Source organism: Piliocolobus tephrosceles, chromosome 12 (assembly GCF_002776525.5).
Source record: "Piliocolobus tephrosceles isolate RC106 chromosome 12, ASM277652v3, whole genome shotgun sequence".
In the NCBI taxonomy this organism is placed as follows: Eukaryota; Metazoa; Chordata; class Mammalia; order Primates; family Cercopithecidae; genus Piliocolobus; species Piliocolobus tephrosceles.
The window spans coordinates 87,094,534-87,100,701 of NC_045445.1; the positions used below are offsets into that span (position 1 = coordinate 87,094,534).

General features: G+C 43.7%; 1 long non-coding RNA gene across 3 annotated transcripts; it reads right to left on the minus strand.

Moving 5' to 3' along the window:
* Positions 1–1,426: 1,426 nt before the first annotated feature.
* Positions 1,427–5,837, minus strand: LOC111531197. 3 transcript variants are annotated; one of them, XR_002728171.1, is made up of 4 exons: positions 5,680–5,836; positions 4,181–4,295; positions 4,014–4,099; positions 1,436–2,386 (listed from the first exon to the last, which is right to left on the minus strand). It is a non-coding gene; the product is annotated as an uncharacterized LOC111531197 (long non-coding RNA). The 3 variants fall into 3 exon arrangements; XR_002728172.1 differs by lacking the exon at positions 4,181–4,295 and having other exon boundaries at positions 1,427–2,386; positions 4,014–4,139; positions 5,680–5,837; XR_002728173.1 differs by lacking the exon at positions 4,014–4,099.
* Positions 5,838–6,168: the final 331 nt, after the last annotated feature.

Sequence of the window (6,168 nt, forward strand, 5' to 3'; positions counted from 1 at the left end):
GTGAGAGAGAGAGAGAGAGAGAAAGAGAGAGAGAGAGTTTGTATGTGTACATAAGTTCCTACTCCTACACCTTTAAATCAGGCTCCCTTGTGAGGAGGACATGTTCTGACCCAGGTCGACATAGCTTTGTTTTCTCCATGTGATTAATGTCAAATCAACTTCTGCACTCTTCAAGGAAGTGCCATGTTGCTACTTCTGGTTCCCACGCAGCCCCTAGGTCAGTTCATGTTTCACAAGGAGTTGCTCCCCTTTTGCGATGATTACAGAAGTCAAAATGTACACAAAAGTAACAAAAAGGAGTCCTCTACTTCACCTCCCAACATGCCAAATCCATGGTAAAAATCTCAACATTTTCTTCATTCCAGACACTAGCTTCTCCTAGTTGGCGAAAGGAACAACACTTTCTTCCCTGTCGTGCTTACAAGCCTCTGAAATAGGGCCTCCACCCAGTGGAAACCTCAACTTCCTTCATGAAACAACTTTGTGTCCAGACCCTACAGCCTTTGAAAATAACCATTATCTTTCCCTACTACCCATAGAAAAATGAGTTCCAGGTGTTGGAAAGAGAATCCCGGTTGCATTTTCACCGGTAAAAGGAGCCACACATCCAGGGATGCTTCTCCATAAGAGCTAAGGACTCCCAGGGATATCTCAGTCATTCATCTTAAAGAGCCTAGAGATTACTGATTCTAATACTCCCATATTAAAGATGAGAAAATGAAGCTCAGAGAGGAACAAAAACACAGTTAGTGGTAGAAAGGAGACCAACGGTCAGGCCTGTGAACTCCTCAGTGCATGTATTTATTGCAGCATCTGGATCACCTTTGCTTCAAAACTGAGAATTTTTTTAAATACAGGACAAGCTAGTAAAGAATTCCTATGTAATAGAGATAGTCCACAGCTGCAGGATAGGCTAAACAAAAATGAGGTGGGGACCTTTCTTAGGCAGATGGCTGGTTGGGGAACGTAGATGAGTGAAAAGAGGAAAAGATCTCCAGAAGATAGGGAAGGTATAAAGTTTCTCTACGACAGTTTCCCAAATCATGCTTCACTGGACATTGACACAGGAGAAGGCCTGTGGGGGAAAAGAAATTCATGATCAGATAGGTATGCAAAGGCCTCATTCCATGGTTTCCTCTTTGAGTTTCTCAATACAACGTTAGACTATTAAAGGCTCTGAAAAATCCTACAAGAAAGCGCCTGTATAACTTTGTGTAATCAAGTAATACCAAAATTTATTTGCCCTCTGAGTCTGCTATTTTGCCTTCTTCCTCTAGCCCTTGACACTGTTTCTCAGGAATAAAAACATCCTTCATGCTGGCTACTACCTCATATGCTCTATAACATTGTGGTGTTCACAGTTTGATGTTTTTTCAAAATCCAGAGTACAATTTGGCCCCAAAGCCTAAACCCAAAGCTAGTGAACTAGAGGAAAGTCAGTCAATCAGTAAACGTTTATTATTTTCTGTAACTAAAGTACTGGGTTTTGGTAGGGGAGACAGCAATCAAAGACATAGTCTTGTCTTCTAGAAGCTCACAATCTAGTTGGGAATTCAAGAAAACCCCCTAGAAAAGTTCATTGACAATTCAAGAGGTGCTGTTAGACAGTAGGAGAGAAAGGGGCACATGCCAGGGCCCAGGCAAGAAGTGCTTTGTGAATGAAGAAGGAAAAAATATAAGTTGACTTTCAAAAGTCTCTGGAAACAGTGGACGTTAGCTGATACAGGAAATATAGGGAAGAACTGGATAGGCAGAAATAAACGGAGAAAGTGTTCCTAGAGGAAAAGACACGTGGAAAAGGGAAGAGGTAGGCAAGATCAAGGAGTGTTTAGAAGGCAAGACTGAGTGTCAAGAAAGTGAATTTCTAACCCCAGCTTACTCACATAAGCCGTGATGCTTGTGTGAGAATTCTGATGTCCTACATGGGAAACTCTGGGAGGGGAATGTGAAGGAAGAAAATAATAAAGAATCAAAGAGCACTTCCATTCTTGAACCCATTATACATTTTCAAGTCTATTGCACCACCATCAGCACTTTCATGGTGTGTGTAGACTCAGCCCAGGGCTGTATTTCCCAGAGATGCTACACTTTTCCTCTGGTGTCCTCAGAAAAAAATGCCTCAGTTCCTGCAGAGTCACATAAAATAACTTGTGAGAACTTGGTGCTTGGTGAGCATCCTTGAATCCAGCTGGCAGTCCATTCGTCATATGCCATCTGCCCTGGCCTGGAGCTGGTAAGCATATGCCGCACTTGGGGTATTTGACAAACTGACACTCTACCACACGGAGTGTCCAACTCAGCTTGTCAAATACACGGAGCGTGGCACTGCAGGAGGCCAAGCCAGGCGATTCTTTGGGGAAGTGAGATCTTCCTGGGAGATATGACCCTAGAGGGAAAGAGAGAGAAAGGAGTGATGAAGTCACACCCTTAGCCCCAGGGGGCTTGCCCAAAGAACCATACAAAGCACCAGAATACAAAAGTGAGCGAAACAGGCATAAGGTTCCTAACCAGAAGAGAAATCCTGAGGATAAGCAGATAAAGCCCAAGTGACACCCAGTGCTCAGCTGGAAGCTCATCAGGCCTGAATCCTGTAGCTATGGCATTTCTTGGGGTCTCAAACTTCAATGGGTTCCTCTATGCAGCAAAGAGGGGGAAATTTGGTCATCATCCTGCCTCCCTGACTTGAGGAAAGTACCAGACCCCAGAGACAGCATCCTTGCTCCGTCTTCTCAATTCTCCCAAGCTGTATTTTCACAGTGTTGTGGTTATGCACATAGGCTTTGAGGTTAAACATGAGCTTAAATCCTAGTTCTTCCATTAGCTAGCTAGGCAACCTTCGATCAATCATTTCGCTTCTGTGAGTTCAAGTTTGCTACACCCACAAAATGTATTAAGTATAGTACCTACCTCATAAGATTATTGTGAGAATGACAGGAGATAATGCATGCAAAGCCTTTGGTTCAGTATTCAATACATAACAAATGCTCAAAAAGCAGTGGTTGTACCACTCAAATGAAAGAAAGAATTGTTGGCAATTGATTTAGCAGGATCTGGACAGGTGTGACATTGATTTCTTGTGGTCTCAGCCTTGCCTAACATGATCCTCTTGTCCCATAGGGACTCAAGAATGGCAGCTATTAAAGTGCCCTTAAAGATCATCTAGTCTCACTCACTTAGGTTATAAATGAGAGAACAAAGGCTCATGTTGGGGAGGAGACTTGTAAAGTTTACGCAATAAGTTTTTTACAGTTCAGCAGTATGCCTTATACAGCTTTCTTCATTGGTTATTTTGCCTCCCTTCTCTGTATATCCCTCTGGGAAAGGGGAGACACATCAACAAAGAAGGCAAAAACAGGCAATACCTTTGCAATGCAGCATTTGGGATCAGTGAACCCACAAGCCACCAGGGCAATAAGGAAGCTGCCAGGAGCAGGGTCAGGTCTGAGACTTCTGGGAGAATTCCCTTGGCAACAATCAGATCCTGTTGCTAAAAATGCCAGGCTGCTGGTATCAAATTACTGCCCTTACCAGCTGTGGCAGTTGATCTGTGAGCAGGTAGCTGGTCTACATTAAATATTGTCAAGAAAAGTTGCAAACTTCCCAAGGTTACCAGAAATGGTAAACTGTCCCCATGAGGCCAGAAAGCCCTGTCCCAGCCAAAGCAAGACAGAGGGATTCAGCCTTGTCTTTCAGCAAGAAAACACTCTGTGTTTTTTCTTGCTCATTTCTTTTAATTGAATGTAAGGGGGTAACATACCCCTTCAATTTAAGTTCTGGCAGTAATCTCAAAACTAAAGCTCCTTCACCCCCTCACTTCCTTTTCTACCTACCCAATTCAGCCTAAGCCACCCAGCAGCAAAAGCAACAGTCATGGTCACCAGATATGCCATTAAAGAATCAGACAAACTTGTGTTCTAATGCTGCCTTGGCCATCAACTAGCCAATCGTGGCTTGGGCAAGTCTTTCTTTGGGCTTCAGTTGTCTTCTCTGGAAATGGGGACAAGAAGACTTACCTGGCAAAGTTGTTGGAAAGTGTTGCTAAGCTTTCCAGAGCCTCCCACATAGGCGCTCAAAAGGACCCTTGTCTCAGCTCCTGGACCTGTGGTTGGAAGCCAGCCAGGCATGCTGATTAACAGAGTCTGAGTTGGGGATGGCAGGGAAGAAAGAAATGGATTGTTACCTTTTCTGTATCATTACCCTCATTGGCTGCCAGCTCCAGTAAGAAGACCTATATAAGGTGGAGATGTTCACAGCCTTTTGAATGCCCTTTCTGACTTTATTCACCTCCAGAAACCCTGGAAAGGAGGCATGAAAGGGGCAAAAAATTATTAGTACTTTGAAATTTGGAAAGCCTTATAGACAACATTGCTCCAGTATTAATGGAAGGAGTTAGTGACTGAGCTGAAACTAAACTGATTTCATTTCCACCCTTGCTGTTCTAGTCCATGCCTCTCCAATGGAGTGTGTGTAAGAAAATCAGATTCAGTTGAGAAATGTTCACCAGACCCATAGAAAGAAGAGATAAATGTCTATGTGGGATGATATTAAGGGAATTTGAAAGCTCTTCTCTTGGGCAGATATTACTTAGAATAACATCATTTTTCCCCATATGAAATGCAAAATCCTCTATTGAGGAGCTTCACCAAGCCTCTATTGTTGACACAAAGGGTGGGTCAGTTTTTATGGAAGGAATTGGAGGGAATAGATCAGAAGAACGAGGGGTAAGTAGGTGTCTAGGAATCTCTGAACACTCAGAGAGAACCAAGTACCTGAAAGAAAAATAGAAGAAAAGAAGAAGTCTTCAGGACTATGCCTAAAACTTCCAGACTGCCTCTAGTATGAGGAGGCCTAACTGGGTCAGTTACAAGACAGGTCCTGCTGCTTGATGTCTCAGTCCTCCTAGGATAGAGCAGAAAGAGGACTGATCTGGGAGCCACCCAGCTCTGCTACAGATTCTCTGTATGACTTTGGGCAAGTCTCTTTCTTCCTCTTTCTGGACCTCAGCTTTTTCCATAAGTACCTATTCCCTAAGAGCCTTTCAATTTTGAACTTTTAGGAGTCAAAGATTGGACTAGAGAAGAGGCTTTCATCTTAGAGTCATGCCTCTCAGAGAGTGCTATATGGATTACCACCAGCACTCTCCTCTTGGATGTGTTCAGTCCCCCCGCCCCACAGTTACATATGCAAAGATTACACTCATCTTCTTTCTTGACAGAGGGCTGACAATCATGAATATAAGGAATCTAATAACTATGAGTCTCTAGACAGCATTTATCTAATCTTTCTTTTCCTCTTTTTAATTTTTTATTTTGCAAAAGGGGTGAAAAAAAAACTGTGTCCTAGATTGGAGAAAGAACTTAAACAAAGATACACATTGGGTAAATGGTAAAATCAGGACTGCTACTCAGATTTCCTGACTCCTGGGTCCAAAGAACATTCCATTTCCATGTGACTGTCTCCTAAACATCCTATTGTATAGAAAATATCCTATCCCCTTTTCCCCTCTACTAGAAGCTCTAGAATAAAAGGCCAGTCGAAACCTTCTTCCTCCCACCTTTGACCTTGATTCCTGAGGAGGGTCTGAAGAGAATGGGATGGGCAGATCCAAGCCACCCTTGGCTGTCATGGACAATGCCCCAGCTTGGGAATCCAAGAAGAGAGGGCAAATGGATACCATACCTGTCAGTGGAGTGGTGCCTTGGTCATGGAGGGGACACTGATTCCCCAGTGCTGAGCCAACCTGCAGGGGCCAGAGGGAATTGGGCTTTATGCCGTGAGCAAGAAGCTTGTGTGTTTTGAAGGGCCCTTGGTGTCTTCAACAGGAAACAGAAATGAGGAAGATAAGACTGAGGTTAGCCAACGGAAATCTGGGTGCAAAATGACAAAACAATGCTGTTGTGAAAGGGTCTGCTACTGCAGCAATAGTAGCAGGCCACTGCCCTGCCTCCACCAACTCCCAGCTGACCTTCAACAGACAATAACTTTCCAAGCTGCGGAGAGAGACAGTAGAAAGCACCTGACTGCCTCAGGCTCTGCCTGTGGATCAAGGAGGTTTTCCCAGAATAATTGAGGGAAACCTGGAATGCCAGAACTGAGACATTATCTAATGAAAAAACCCGTAGTCAAAATTGAGAAATGGAGCCCCTAAGGGATAAAAGGAAATGCCCA